Source organism: Sceloporus occidentalis, unplaced genomic scaffold, assembly GCF_023333645.1.
Source record: "Sceloporus occidentalis isolate IW3139 unplaced genomic scaffold, rSceOcc1.0.p SCAF_3, whole genome shotgun sequence".
Lineage (NCBI taxonomy): Eukaryota > Metazoa > Chordata > Lepidosauria > Squamata > Phrynosomatidae > Sceloporus > Sceloporus occidentalis.
Window position 1 is genome coordinate 94,457,929 of NW_028316983.1, and position 16,664 is coordinate 94,474,592.

General features: G+C 42.5%; 1 protein-coding gene across 3 annotated transcripts in view; it reads right to left on the reverse strand.

Moving 5' to 3' along the window:
* The window catches only part of ZZZ3 (zinc finger ZZ-type containing 3), a 63,878-nt gene extending 49,671 nt beyond the window's left edge, over positions 1–14,207 (reverse strand). Inside the window, exon 1 of one of the 3 annotated variants that reach the window (XM_089515472.1) lies at positions 14,065–14,207. The gene's annotated coding sequence lies outside the window, so the exon portion shown is untranslated. Of the gene's footprint in view, positions 1–13,665; positions 13,716–14,064 lie in introns of those variants that run through there. The other 2 variants (XM_089515475.1, XM_089515473.1) reach the window with 2 other exon arrangements.
* Between the last annotated feature and the right edge of the window lie 2,457 nt (positions 14,208–16,664).

A 16,664-nucleotide genomic window follows, 5' to 3' on the forward strand; every position in this document is an offset into this window, starting at 1 on the left:
TCTTGCACTTGTCAAGCCAAGGAACTATAGAAAATTAATAATCAACACATATCAAAAAATATATGACTAATTCTCATGTTTGCCATGACAGAGAGTAATACTGATTAAAATCAGAGTGGTTTGTTTTTATTTTATTCAAAATAATTTTCTATAGGTCAAATCCACTCCTCAAATAGTTTATAATTAGTAAGTTCAGGACAACCAAAATCTTCAGTGGCAGCATTTTTTTGCAGGTCTCACAACAGTGTCTCAAGTTTCCAAATGTGTCCACAGTACCAAAATATTTGTGAACCTTGGGCTAGGTGATACCAGAAAAATTATCATAAGAACATATCTAAGGGAGGATGAACCAATGACTTAGCAACCAACTCAAGTAACTGCCTAAGTAGACAGAATATAAACAGGACCTCTAAATTCAGCAAATGTGTAGGTTCATGAGAAATAAAACACTGGTGTAGGTATAATCAATCAATTTCTTAGATGTTTAAAAGCAAGACAGCATCATGAATTTGGTCCAAAAGCTAACAGTCACCCAATGAGACATGGAAAAAACAGTTATATGATCCTTTTGCTTAGCCCCAGTTAACAGACTGATCTCTTACTGACTAGCTTTTCTATACTGTATATATATGCATATATATGGGCTAAAGATTCAATTCTTTTAAGATACAAGCCAACTGCTCAAGCAAAGAAAGAGTGTACGATATCACAGAGTAGCCAGTCCTACAATATATGCATGCATCTCTCTCATTCACTCACACAATTGTTCTGAAAAGAGTGCTGTAGCATTCCTTTTTTATAATTCCTTGGGTTAGGATTAAAGTTCAATGCAAGATCATAGTCCAGATTTACTAGGTGACGTACAATTTACTTGCGATAATGGTACCCAAGTTCAAAATTGAAGGAAATGATTCAAAGTATCAAATATATTCAGTTACGTGTACCTCAGATGAAAGACAATTCATCCTATGAGTGAATAGTTTTGGTCTTAAAATGGCCATTACAGTGATCCCTTTTATTTTAAAAAGATGTGATGATACAAGAAATATTTTAAGTAACTTAAATCGTCCTGCCATTGCAAAAATGAATAGAAAATTCATTTTCTTGGTTCTGAGGAATTTCAATGTAGCTCCACTAGTATTAGTCACCATTCCTAATGTCCATGATGCAATCCAGGCCCTTGTTTGAGCAATTTACATTTCTTTTCATGAGGAAACTAAAGAAAAGACACATCTTATTTATAAAAAGAAGTTTGAGTATTTACTATATGTTACATACAGTATGAAATATACTTACAAGCCTTTTAATCTAGTTTGCAAACAATGATGGTAATGACTACAGTGCACCCGCGTCATACGTGGGCGCCTTTTATGCAGCTTCCAGCTTATGCTGGAAGTGCCGTGCCATTCAATGAATGGTGCACACGCTCGCTGCACTCACACCACCACATGCACGAACCCCATTATCCTCAATGGGACTCAAGCATAGGTGGAACTTGCTTTACGCGCCAGGGTTTGGAAAGGATCCCCGCGTAAGACAAGGGACCACTGTATTTCAAATGGAACCAACTTATTTAATACTAATATTTAAATATTTCAATTTATAGTATCTCTTTAAGAATAATTTCTTTTTCAGGAGTGTGGAAAGGTAAGCCTTCAATTGGGGTATGGGTCCTTTCTAATGCTTCACAACTTGGTTATCAGTCAATCAAAAACCATCACCCTACAGGGGAGAGTCAGCCCCACCTTTACCCAGTTCTGCCTTCACTGATGGGGAAACTGTCAAACCTAGTTGACACTTCTGAGCAATCTTGTCCTAACAGAGCAGAAGAAACCATGGTAGTTCTCTCAGATGGAATCTGGCCCAAGGGACTGAATCTAAACAAGCAACTGTCAGCCCCGAAAGCTTCTCGAAGTGTCAACTAGATCTGACGGTTTCATCAGTGAGGTTTCTCAACACTGGTAGCTGAGGTAGGAAGGGATAACAATTCAGAGTCCAAGAAGAGTGGGTGCCATACCCAATGCCAGTTTGTGGGCTTTGGGAGCACACTGCAATAGACAGGTGGTGCAGAGCCTGTGATCTCCCAGCAAGAGGACACACAGTATCAACTGGGTAGAGCCATGGATAGTGTGTTTGGTACTTTTTAATCTACAGTTGGAAGTTCAGGGCAAACATGTAATGATCTGGACAGGCAGGATGACCACCAAAGCCCAAATAAACGGGCAAACAAGTTGTGTGCTCTCATCAGTGAGGCAGGGAACTTACATTCAGTCAATCAGGGCAGAGTACCTGAAGGGGCAACTAATTGTCGGGCCAATTAGCTAAGCAGACAAAGCGTGGATTAGTGAGACGGGACCCTGAATTCCCTAGTATTTCAAATGATAGTGAAAGGAATCACTAACTACATCAACCCATGTCGAAAGAACTTCTGACACACCACCACAAGCACGAGCCCCATTACTTGTAATGAGGCTCGAGCATATGCTCTATTTCTTTTACGCAGGGGATCCGGAATGGATTCCCTGCATAAAAGAAGGACGCACTGTATTACATAAAAACAATTAAACAATAAAGGTGGGCAGAGTCATCACATTTATGTGGGGGGGTCATTACATGGCCGAGTAGTTTATTCTGGGAAGGCCTGCCAGAAGAGATCCATCTTAACAGGTTTCTTGAAGCTATCTAGATGGGTAATTTGACGGATCTTGTCCAGCAGGCCATTCCACAGGATACTTAATTAACTCTAATTAAAAGTCTCAGTTAAAATTATGTCACTGTTGGGACATTTAATTTTTTTAAAAAAGTAAAAAAAATGACACTGGAAAAAAATCATTCCAGAGAACTGATAGTACTGTAAGCAATAGAGATTCGTGCCACACTTGGTCAGACACCGAAGGACATAAATATGGGGCCACCTAGAGTTGGACCAGCATTTATCTCTTCTCTCTCCACTTGCTACTCTCTAGTTTGAGAGGCAGAAGCCACACACGCTAAATCATATGGGGTCACTTCTGTATTGTAGTTCACAGCACACAAATGTTAAGTAACGCTAGATAACATTATCTAAAATGTCTTGCTCCAGATGACATAAACTATGTTAAATTGAATCAAATGCTTCTGAACTCTTCATCCTAGTTGCTCAGGGGGAGAAGACTCACTGCTACTCATTCTTTTTATGCAAAACAGTATTATAATTGGCATTCTGGCTGGGCTCATAGTGCTGTGTTCCAATACATAGTGATGGCACCATCTTGAGAAAGTTTTATTTAGCACAACATATAAACACAGTCGCAGCACCCAATTTCAGCTTCTATACTTTAATGAGGTTATTACCCACACTAAAATATTCTCTCAATATGAAACTGCACTATGTGCCAGAAATATAAAATTGATTGAAAAATCCCAGTCACTAAACCAGTGCACAATTTAAAAAATGTAACATGAATACTGCTTCCTTATACAGTAGTAATGAAAACAAACAAGTAACTCATCAGGGCCTTTGTACCATCTTCCAAAGTTTAAAGCATGGGAAACAAATCAAGATAACTACTGAAATGTTCCCTGTTAAAGAGAAGACTGCAGTAATTCTGCAGTGTTCTTCCAAATACATTTCACAGAAACTTGGTTAAAAAGTAGGGTGTTAGGGAATATAAAACCATCCAGTTAAGGACAGAAGTAGCAATCAGCAGCTCACCACAGGCTGACACAATCAGGACAAGTCAGCACCAACTCCATTTCCAAAGTGGTTACTAGACACAGCTCAGCCAACCTATTCAGGATAAGACTATAATACAAATGAAAGTTAAAGTGCATGTAAATTGATAAACACCCTTTCATTTCTCAGTGTAGAAAAGGCCGCCAGTTCTGAAAGTATTCTGTAAAAGTGCATTAAAAAGGCTTAATTCTAACTCTCCCAGAAAAATGTAATTATAGTAATAGAAACAACAATGACACATAGATTCCTTTTCTTACCAAGTTTGTTGGCGTTCTTAACAAGCCTTATCTTTCTCACATACAAAAGGATTAAGTTAGGACTACATTCTACAGAACTTAAAACATGTTTACTTTCCTGTGACTGGAAAATATTTAGACAGAAATCCTCAAACTTTGTTCCAAGTTGTATTTCACCTTTGTATCACTTTCACCCAGTAATGTTACAGCTGCTTTAAAAAAAAGGATAGGGTTGGAGAGTACTTCTGAAATTTCTTGGGCCAGTTTGGATTTTATAACAAGTGTTAATAAAGTGCTTTTCTGCGCTATTGGTCAACAAATTGATTGACAACTTTTTAAAATCTAGCCAAAAGGACAGGATGCTTAACTGTAACCATTGTTCTTCAGAGTAGTCATCTGTGAACAAACACAAACAGGATTATCCATGCCTGTACAGTGTATTGTTGGAACCCTCTAGAGCAGGGGTCACCAGGTTGGGAATCCCCCTGCCTCCCCCCTCCCCTTCTCCCCGTGGTTGCTGGCGCTGGAGCAAGCACCGTGCGGGGAAAGGGGCGGGGCTCCCTCCTTTCCCTTCTCCCTGCGTGTGCTGGCGCTGACACCCACAAGGAGGAAGGGACATTGGGGGCCACCTCCTCTTCTGCCTTCCCTCCCGCAGGTGCAGACACCCACAAGGAGGAAGGGACAGGTGGGGGCCGCCTCCTCCTCTTCTCCCCGTGGCTGCCAGGCAATTGCGGGGAGATGGGGACGGGACTGCAAGCCCCAGAGGGCTTTGCGGCCAGAAGTCCTGCCCCTTTTCCCTCAGCGGCCTCCCTAGTTGGTTGGGAGGCCGGGAAGGGGCGGGACTTCTGGCCGTAAAGCCTGCTGGGACTTGTAGGCAGCCAAAAGTCCCGCCCATTCCTGGCCTCCCAACTGATTCAAGTAGCAAAGAAAAATCCAAGATGCTTTAGAAGAAATTGTATACATCAGGACTCAAGCAAAATCAAAGCATGAAACTGAGCACGAGAGAAAGCTGCACAGAAGAAGAAATGAAAACTCCCATCCTGGAAGAAAATCTCATTAGACACTGACTGCAGAATCATGCTGGAGGACCTAGGAATGCCTAGAGAGAGCATATATTTCCAGTCAGGGGAAGCAACAGAAGTTGCTGCAACTACAATCATCTGTGAATAATCAAATCTGAGAATGCTTAACCTGCAAATGCGGAAGGACTGAACGTAACTTGTGCCAAGACCATCACAAATAATCAATTGCCACACTTTGAACAGACAAACCAAAGCTGAACTATTTCTGTCCTTTTCAGCAAAGATGAAGTTACAATGCATTCACATGTATATATCAAACAGGCAACTTTTAAATTACATATTCATGCTTTCATGTGATATCCAGCCAACATTTACAGATTTTTAAAATTACATTTCAGATTTTCAGTTTCTACAGGTTATCATGATAAATGAATTATTCTTGGAAGTTTCTTTCCACAACACAAATGTGTGCATCACACAACCATTAGCAATAATCTCCCATATCTCACCCACAACCACAACAGACCCCTTACTCCATACCATGAAGCAGGCAACCTTTACTATTCAAACAAGCAGAGAAGTTCATTCTGAGTTCACATGCGATCTTGTCTCTTCCTCCTCAAAGAAGGGGGAAGGGTGGGAAACAACCCCTCAGAAACTGCAAGGGCACAAAGTGCTTTGTTTAGAGAACCCATATGCAACCGCACTTGCTTTGGGAAGCAATGCTCAGATAAATTATTAATCTGGTGACTTTCTATTCCTCAAAATAAGTCAAGGGATGAAGCATGTTCATGTAGTGCCAAGAATGCCTGATTTTAATCAGGCTGGTCAGTTATGTATAGCCTGTTAACTCTCAGATTGGATTACTGCAATGCATTTTACATGGGGCTGCCAATGAAATTAGTCCAGAACAGAGATGTAAAAACCACTGCCTATGTTTTCTGCCTGCATGTTCTTCCCATTCCTTCCACATCCGTGCACTTACTGAAAAATTTAAGTAACTAATATAACTTCTGACTACTAATAGTTTTTCAAACTTTTGACAATTATATCCATTTTGACCACTCAAAGTGTAAAATACGCAGCATTTTGTGTGTATTTTTTAATGCACAATATCCTGTAAGCGTCTTCAGAAATATCCTGTAAATCTCAAGGTAAGCTGCACATTTTCTCACAACAAAGCATTAAAAAGCTCAAGATTGTGAAGTCCAATGAAATCTCTTGCCATTGCCAATCCAGAACAATGTAGCAAGACTGCTAAGGACTGGAAAGGTACTCATCCTGTCTGTATTGAAACAACTCTAATGTATTGAAACAACTCAAAGAAATTTAGGACTCAGATATGAAGGCCTCAGATAGACAATCCAAGCAAGTGGCTGGATTTCTGCAAGATACTGAATAAGGTTGTTCAGATATTGAATAAACACCTGAGTCCTAAATTGTCTTCATTTACTAAAGCAGATCTTCAATTATGCTGGTTGGGGGGAGGGGACACACACCCCTGAAAATAAAACTTGAAAACTTTTTTGAAGGCCTCTCCTGGACCTAAAGTGGCCTGGGGGTATAAATGTGGCAAAATTGCTCACCACACTACCAAGGAGCATTTGGAAAGTATGCAATTGGCCCTTGGAACCAATGGGGGAATCTGCAAAATGTTTGCATAATCAAGCACCATAGGCTTGGATGGGGTGCATGCAAGCGGGTGTGTACCCCACTGACGTTAATGGTGGTTGCCCCTCCATGGATTTTCAAGCCCACAGATCTCAAGTCTGCAGACTTTGAGGGGCGACTGTAATTTTAAAAAGACACCTTAAATATGTAAATAAATAAAATTGCCATTGAGGACCCTTTCCCATCTGTTCTTAGGTGTTAAAGCCTTTTCATTGATGCCTCTTACCTTTATAGAATGTATTTCCCAAGGAAATAGCATCTGATACCCTTGCTACTTTCATCTAGGTCAGCAGTTCCCAAACTCTGGTCCTCTAGATGTTTTGGACTTCAGCTCCCAGAATTCCTGACTACTGGCCAACCTGGCTGGGGCTTCTGAGAGTAGAAGTCCAAAATATCTGGAAGACCAAAGTTTGAGAATCTCTGATTTCGACACAAAGCAATATTCTTTTTTTTTGACTGGTATCCAGAATTCAGTGGTGGAAAGGCAAGGAGGGTTTTTTGGGGGGGCATGGGGTTCTCCTCTAGGCCAAGGGATGGTTGCCAGCAGCAGCCACTGCTGCATCCCACTCTAGACTTCTTTGACCAAATGGTGGTGATGGGGGAGGAACAACAGCAGCTTCTATGGCTGCTGCTTGTGCAAAGTTTTACTGTGAATTCAGCTGTGCTATCTTTCTACCTTCCAACTGAAAAATGCATGGCTGCAGCTTGTCACTGCCCCTACTGCTGCCTTGTCATGTTGATTTTAGAAAAATTACAGATTTTGAAACATTTCAGAATTTCAAATAAGCGAGACTCAACTTGTACTTCTATTAGCAATTTCAGAACAGAAATATATAATAAAGATGCAGGATATAAATAAAGTAATATATCAAAGAGAAAAATATGGGCTTCTAGTTTGCAACATGAAAGACAGAAATGCCATCCCTCTATATTCAAAAGTAAGCAAATACCCCCTAACTCATCTATCTTGTCATATAGTTTTCTTCCTCTTCCTCTCTCTTATACACCACTATGCTGGGCCAAACACACCAGAAACCCTTATCCTATGTGAGTTTGAGGTACACAAGGAAAACACAACCATGACCAGTTTTCAATACAATACATTATACATCACACTTTTTGGGAACAGAAAGGATCTCAAGGTGATCTGGTATTGAACCATGTTCTACAAATCTGGAATGACCATCATTAGAAACACACTGAGAAAGCAATGGTTGACAAGAAGAGGTGGCATTATAGGTATTATGATTCATTGCTCAGCCACCATCTCTCAGGATTAGCTTCAAAGAGTGAAGAAAGTCACAGAAAGCCATTTTCTAGATCAGAACAACTATTTATTTCATAACCCTATTTCAACATCTCTTATCACCAAACAAATTTGTGGCACAATAATGCAACCATAGAAGAGCAATACCTTGCTAGTCTATTACTGTGTGAGAGAGAGAGGAAAAAACACTTTTGCCACTATGTCAGTTGGCAACATACTGCCTCCAAACAGACATCACCACAAGTTAGAATTCAAATTAATTCTGGCTTGATGTGGATGAAAACTATTCTGGTGCACCCTGGCTAATCAGATTCAAGGAAAAATATTGGCTACAGCCCTATTTTCTGAATTTTACTTTTGACTACAAGAAAATTTGCAGTACAGTCTATTAAGATTTCTAAAATGACTTTTAATGATGATGTTTGATTACAACACCCTTTCTACCAAAGGATGGAACACCAGACATATATAGTCAAGCAAAAAACAATAAAACACAATACTGTAATATACTAAAATAATATACAGTCACCCCTCTTAACTTGTGGATCTGAAATTCGTGACCTTGAATATCAGCAGAGGGTGAACCTCCGCTATTTTCAATGGTGCAAGCACCCAGTACGCATACCCCATTCAAGCATATGGGCCTTGAACATGTGTGAGCCTCCATTTTTGTTTGTGTGTGGGGGGGAGGGTGTCTGGTACAGATCCTCCACGAAAATGGAGGGACAACAGTACTAATGTACTAAAGACAAAATTCTCATGTCACTACCCATCTTGGCCACCTTTGGCACGCTCAGCAGCTTAATCTGGCAAATCGGGGGAAGGTCTTCAGCCCTATGCAAAAACTGGTAAGATCCTTCTCCAGCCAGAGGTGCAAAAGAAGACCAATCCACCAATGCAGAGCCACATCCTGAAAGGCTTGATAGAGCTGTATATGTTGGTGGAGCTGCAATAATCCTTTGCCTCTAGATCTTAGATTCCTAGATGATACATTCCATGCCAGCCAAGCTGCCAGATACTAAGGGATATTGGGCATTAAAGAGCAGGGCCTTAAATACCAGGACCAAAAGCTTGTAATGAGCCCTGGACCAAACTGCTAGCCAGTGTGTGTTGGGTGGGGGGGAACCTATAAGGGTTTCTTGCAACTGAGACAGGCCAGTGTGTAACCTTGTAAACATAGTGAAGGGCACAAAAGTGGGGCTACTGGGCGATCAGGCTGAAACACCAGGATCTATGATTTACCCATCTTCACCTTAAGACAGTTTGTTGTCATCTATAGAGACACACTCAACAGGCAGTCTGTCATTGACTTCCATATGGTACTATGTCATCTGTGTAGATGTGATATTGAAAACCCACTTCTGAAATTAGAAATCCAAGGGTAAGTATATAGGATGAGAAAAAAAGAGGACCAAATACCGTTTGCACCATTTTATACCAAATTTAACACATTTCAAGCATGTGTTACTAAATTTTATGGGTGGTGGTGGTGGTAAGAAAGGAGTGAGGTTTCTGCACTTACAACAGAAACCAAGTTCTAAAATGCAAGGACAAAGCCTATTATAAAAATATACTAGGGCAGGTTACAGACTGCCAAAAAGCGGCGGTCTGGTTCCGCCTCCACTTGCAGCGTCCGGGAACCGCAGCCTTTAAACGGTGCGGCTCCCGGACGCTGCAGAGAAGGAGCGCAGAAATCGCGCTCCTTCTCAGGCCCTGGAAGAGGCGCCGCGAGTGCCAAAGGGTGCACTCGCGGCGTCACTTCCGCTGCGCGGCGTGCGGACGCAGAGCGTCTGCTACATCAAAATGGCGGCGGCCGTGTGGAATGGCCACTGCCATCTGTCACGGATTCTGCCCGTGATAGGGTAAGGGGCGTCTGGAAGAGATGCCCCTTTTTCAAAATGGGACGTCCTAAGGACGTCCTTTATGGCGGTCTGTAACCCACCATAGATTAACTTTAGTGTTTTAAATTAGAGCCAGTGCGGTATAGTGGCATCAGAGTTGGACTACAACTATGAAAACCAGGTTTTGATTACCCATGGAAATCTACTGGGTGACCTTGGACAAGTCACATACTCTCAGCCCCAGAAAACTCCATGAAGCCCCCCCACCCGATAGCCATAAGTTAGAAACAACGGGAAGGCACACCACCACAACACTTTAGTGAACTGAGAATCTTATTCTTCCTTTAACCTATTCTAGATCTTATACATGATAAAAGAAGGATAGCAACATAATCTGTACTAAATCAAAAATCAGAAGACTCCCCAAACTATAGTTATCATTGGATTTCCCAAAATTTCCAAACCAGTCTTAAATTTTTCAGAATGAAAAAATTCATTTTTCAGCATTAAGACTCCCTCACATGTTCCAAAAAGGACAAAGAAATAAAACTTAAAATGGAATACTGCATAAAATGTAGTTCTAAACTGTTTAAGTAAATAAAATATTGATAAACAAATGTGAAAGCCTCTCTGATAGAATAGTGGAAATACTGAAAGCTATTGAAAGAATTATAAATTACTTTGCACATAGAATTAAAATGTTACTTCTGGAAATATGAGCCTTGTGAAAGAAAGTATTTGCTACTGAAATTAGGAAATTATAAAGACCTTTCACAGTATCCTACTATTTGCACAAATAGTAACTTGTAAGAAAATAAAAGTACGAAGGTATGATGGTCAAACGGCACTGCAACAACTGTTTCACAAAATTTGTTACATTAAACATGCGTGTGTGAATAAAGCATACAGAGGTATGAGTAACTCAAGAGAGATAAAGAAGTTATTTTGTCTGTGTGATCAGAACAGGACCCTAAGAAAAGTCTAAATAGTTGCTCCTTTCTCTCAGGGGGAAAAATCACACACACACTAGAGCAGCCCCATTATACAGCTGATTTGTACTCTGGCATTTTAGAGTGAAGCTTTACTATTCTTTTTTGCCTGTGATAGATTTAGATTGTTTAAACCCTGGAAAATATTTCCATCATGTGGCAAATAGTAAACATAATCAATTAAACATCTCAAAATCTTACCACTACCTTTGACATATTGCAATATGCATTTTCTGAATATCATTAATTGAAACTCTGGTGGATGGATGGCAAGGCAAGTTTACTTGGAAGGAAGGCTGGCAATTTTAGGCGTTCTTGTGTGTGTGTTTTCAAGTTGCCTGTTGACTTATGTGACATCATGAATTTTATAGGGTTTTCTTAGACAAGGGATACTCTGACAGTTTCTCCAAAATACAGCCCAGAGCACCTGGTATTCACTGGTGGTCTCCCATCCAAATCCTAACAAAGCTTAGCTTCCAAGAGCAGAGGCCTGGTACCTTTACAGCATTTAGGAATGAGCTGCTAAATTAAGGGAACCTTAGGCCTGAGGGAAAGGGTACAGCAAACCCCTATAAAAAAAGCTGAAGAAGAAACACAACAGCAACCCAATCCTAGATGTGTGAAACCAGGAAATACCTACTTAGATGGAGCAAAGCAACTGCTTTCTCAGCACATTAGCACACGGCATAATTTGAGTACAGTGCTGAAGTAACGTGACATTGGCCTCCCTGGTTTCAAAGCTAGTATAAGTCTTCACTAGAACTAAAAGGAAAAGGAGGGGAAAAGCTCATTTGATTAACACATTATTCAGTCCCATTTAAGCATAACACAACAAAATGACTAGAGGAAAATCAATGAAATGATTATTTACTATATAACATAGTGAGAAAAATTCACTACTTGTTTCCAAAACCAGGCTCTGGAACTCTTTGGGTGTGGGAAAAGCCTACTGAGATGTTTGCTAGCTTTCAAATTCCTAAAACCAAAATTCAACTGATCTGTATTCTAACATACAACTGGCCTCTCTCTTGAACAGTTGCTTCAACAATGTTTACAATATTTGCCAAGTGTTTCCACGTGGGACTGCTATAATTCTCCTTACAAATCCTCACTGCTATAATTATCCTTATAAATAACTAAAATCTGGACAGCGTAATGGCAAGCCCCCTCTGAAGAAACCTGTCAAGAAAACCCTTAGAGTTGTCCTCAGCTGGAAACTACTTGAAGGAACACAAGAAAAACAATCTTGCATACGCATCCTGGGGAATAAATCCTATTGAACTAAAAGGAATTTCTTGACAGTCATGCACAGGACTGATTGAAACATAGTTTTTTTCTAAGGAAAAGGCATTTGCAACTAGTATGCAGTATGTTTAATAGGATGTAAAGTCTTTCTGGTGCCACAAAGGCTTTGTTGTTTTTACTGCAACAGACTAATATGGCACCCATCCCTCCTGAAAATGGTAAAAGGAAATACTTTCTTTCATATTGTCTGCCATTAACACACAAGGCCTGCAGTGTTTTCTTTGGCGTGTCAGTTCTGGCAGCTGCACTTCCAAAGTGATGTAAATTGTAAGGAAAGAGAGATTTTGTCAAAATCTAAATGCATGATGAGTTCTTTAATCTGCTGAGTCATTGTGGCAGAAGAACAACAGGTATTCAAACAACTTTACAGTGGACTATTGCTTTACTCTATGCACCACACTTTGCCAAGGTGTACCGTCACAAACTATCTGACATGAAGGGCCAGCAATTGCTTTCTGCATATTCAGGGCCTTACAATGTTTGGGCCCACTGTTTTTCTTTTCCTGGAAACTCTGTATGGACAGACGGCCAAAGAAAGGCTCAGAGTCCAGAGCCACTCTAACGCCCACCTAAGAGCAAGATTTCCATATAGTTCTGCTTTCTCCTCGGCTGGGAAAAGGCTACTTCATTAGAGGAATGAGGCACACGTGGAGTGGAACTGCCTCAAGCATGGAAAAAGACAGAGTAATGCCTGCTGTAAGGGAATGGAGGAGGCTTTTGCCCGCTTCGTTAGATGTATGAGACACACATGGAAGGGAACCACTTCAACCGTGGTACAATAAACAATAATACCAGCTGTAAAGGGATGAAGGAGGCAAAAGGCAACTGCATGAGATGCATGAGGCACACGTGGAAGGGAACTACCTCAAGCATGGCATAATATACAGGACTACCTGCTGTAAGGGAAAAAAGTAGGCAAAAGTACTTATATTAGATGCATGAGACACGAATGGAAGGGGACTACTTCACAGATGGTATAATATACAAAACTAGCTGCTGTAATGTAATGAAGTTCCTTTAGAGGCATGAGGCACGAATGGAAGGGAAGCACTTCAAGCATGGTGCCTGCTGTAAGGGAAGGAAGGAGGCAAAAGCCCACTCTACTAGATGCATGAGGCACACATGGGAGGGAAGTACCTCCAGCATGGCATAATATACAAGGCTACCTGCTGCTGCTGCTGCTGCTGCTGCTGCTGCTGCAAGGGAAGGAAGCAGGCAAAAAGCCAATTACATGCGACCTCAACCTCCTCCTGAGCCTAAGTTCTGGCCCCTCCTGAACAGTCAGGAGCAACTGCCACTCCACTTATACGCAGAGTCTGCCAAGAGTACCATCATCATTGTTGTTGTGACTATGACTACTTCGGGGTCTGCTGAACTTCCCTTGGCTCCTCCTGGGCTGAGCCCTGCAGAGAGACTGGCATGAGAGAGGGGGAAGTGGCCAGGCAGCTGCAGGGGGCGCCACGATCAGGGCCCTCAAGCCCTGCCCCAGCCGCCTCCTCCTGGGCCTCTCCCCCTCCCCGCCCTCCTCCCTTCCCTTCCCTTCCCTTCCTCTCCGCTACAGCGCCTCCTCCTTCCTTTCCCTCCCGGTCGCCCGTTCCCCTGGTTCTTGTTATTATTACCCATCACTCTCAGCGCCGCCGCCGCCGCCGCCGCCATCCCAAGCCTCGGGATCCCAAGCTCCCGCGGGAACAAAAGCGCCTGACCTCGCGAGAACTCGCCTCCCTCCCTCTGTGGGAACCAACATGGCGCGAGAACTGGCGCGCGGCACGTTGTCCAACAGCGCTCAGACGGGAAAGGCGGCGATTGGCTGAGAAGATCAGAGGAGGGGTCGGGGTGACGTCAGTGTCGGGAGGCGGGGGAGCTCGCGCGGCCTGTTCGAATCCCAGCTGCTTAAACTGAACGCGACGTCACCACACAAACCACGCCTCCTTTTCTTCATCCTCTCCAGCTCACTTCATCATCATCCGGGTCCTCAACCCTCCCCACCTATCTATCGTCCCTAAAAGAAGAGGCCTGACCTGGTTGCTGAGGGACGACGAATTGGTCCCGCTGGGCTCTCGAGCGCGCGCTGCTCTTCCCTCAGCTTCCTCTCAAACCTCAGTCAGTGACGTCACCGCCTGCAGCCCCTCCCCCACGCCGACCAAACAGAGCCCGCTCTCAGTTCCCCTCACAGAGAGCAGCGTCGACGGCGGAGGCTGCTCTTCCGTTCCCTTCCCCTTCCCCTTCCCTCTGCGCAGCTCCGCCTGCTGGTTGTCTCCTATTATTAGCCTGCCTCTCCCTTCGGATCGAGGCGGGTTCCCAAAAACAAATGTACAAATACAATACATAATACGGTACATAATACAGTAAAATCATGACAATCCATCATCCCCGACCCATTAAAAGCACTCAATTTCGTATATAAAAGGCATTAAAATTATTATTGTGTACAGCGTTGGAATGGTTGTGACTTTGGAGTAGGGACACCGGGTTGTGGGTTTTGTGTGATAAAATTATTATTACTTAAAATGAGCCAGCCTTGGAATGGCTTCAATGTTGGACTAAGAGAGCTGGGTTCAAATCCCTGCTTGGTTATGACACCCTTGTGGGTGAGTCACGCTCTTTCAGCCTCAGAGGAAGGAGGCAAAGGTAAACATGGCAAGAAAACTCCATGGTAGAGTCACCTTCTTCTTGAAGGGGGAAGGGCCCAGACAGACCAAAATAAGGCTGCTTTGGGTCCCTTTGGAGGCATGCTGTTTAAATGATGTGTGCGTCCTGAGGTCGGAAGCCACGTCAAAGCCACTCTCCAGTCCTAGGGACAAGAGCGCAGCTTCTGGCCTCTTAAGATGCATATACAAAACAGCATACCTCCAAAGTGACCCAAAGTAGTCTTACTTTGGCCTCTTTGGGCCTGAACGCAACAATAAAGGTGAACCCTATCACAGGGTTTTCTTGGCACAGTTCTTCAGAGAAGGAAGGGTTGCCTTTGCCTTCCTCTGAGGCTGAGAGACTACCTCTGCTGTTGTGTGCCTCCTTCGAGAAGAAGGCAACCCTATCATGGAGCTTTCTTGGCATCTTTCCGATTTGTGGCAACCCTCTCGAGGCTGGTTTCTTCAGAGAGGTTTTGCTATAGCCATCTTCTGAGGCTGTGAAAGTGGGACTCTTTGGGTCAGAAACTGCTTTTAAAGCATTACAGGAGCCACGTATCTCCCTCAGCAGAGCCCTAACTCTGCAAGACCTGAATAGCACTATTGAGCATAGGGTGTCTTGGAGATGTCTAGTTCATAGGGTCACCATAGGTTGAGTCCAACCTGAAGTCAGTTCACAGACACATATACACACAGCAAGTCACCTTGAATGGATTGCCAAACAATTTGTGTTTGCCTATGAACCCTCAAGTCACCTGTTGACCTATGGCAGCCCTGTGCATTTCATGTTTTTTTAGGCAAGGAATACTCAGAGGTAGTTTGCCAAACCAATTACTCTTAAGTTCAATTACACCATTCTTGATGAAAAGTCTTGAATGATTTATGTTGTGACTGCAATTGTATATTAACTATCCTGGTAATACATTATTTGTCCTGGCAATTATTCATCCTGGGAAAACATTACTCCAAGTTCCGTTTAGGAGGCAGGAGCTGGAATGCAACCTCGCAATATCATTTATAGACTATAGCAAAGCCTTTGACTGAAAGGCTATGGAATGCCCTTAAAGACATGGGAGTGCCAACACATCTGATAGTCCTGATGAGGAATCTGTACTCAGGACAAGAGGTTACCATCAGAAGAGAACACAGAGAAACAGAATGGTTCCCAATTGGCAAAGGGGTCAGACAAGGCTACATTGTTTCACCCTATCTGTTCAACCTGTATGCAGAACATATTGTAAAGAAAGCAGGCTTGGACACAGAAGGAGGAGGAGTAAAAATAGGAGGAAGGAATAGAAAAAATTTAAGATACGCAGATGACACCATCGTACTAGCAGAAAACCTCACATTCCTGGAACACCTACTAAGGACGATCAAAGAAGAAAGTGCAAAGGCAGGATTAATGTTGAACATAAGGAAAACAAAAATAACGACCACCGAGGACCTTCACAAGTTCAACCCAGACAACAAAGAAATAGAAATAGTAAAAGAATTCCTATACCTGGGATCAAACATTGACAGAAATGGGGACTGTAGTCAGGAAATCAGATTAAGGGGAAGGTGGCTATGAAAGAACTAGAAAACATTCTAAAATGCAGATATACAACTCAGCACAAAAGTTAGAATCATACAAGCCATTGTACTCCCTATTACCATGTATGGATGTGAGAGCTGGACAGTTAAGAAGGATGATAGGAAGAAAATCGATTCATGTGAGATGTGGTGCTGGAGAAGAGTGCTGAGGGTCCCATGGACAGCTAAAAGAACAAACAAATGTGTCCTAGCTAGAGCAGATAAATCCGGAAACCTCCCTGGAAGCCAAGATGTTCAAACTGAGGCTGCTGTACTTCAGACACCTCTGAGAAGGAAGGACTCCTTGGAAAAGGCAATAATGCTGGGAAAGGTGGAGGGAAGTAGGAAGATAGGAAGGCCACATGCCAGATGGATGGGCTCTATTAAAGTGGTCATGGGTTTTATGGGGTTGCAGGAAT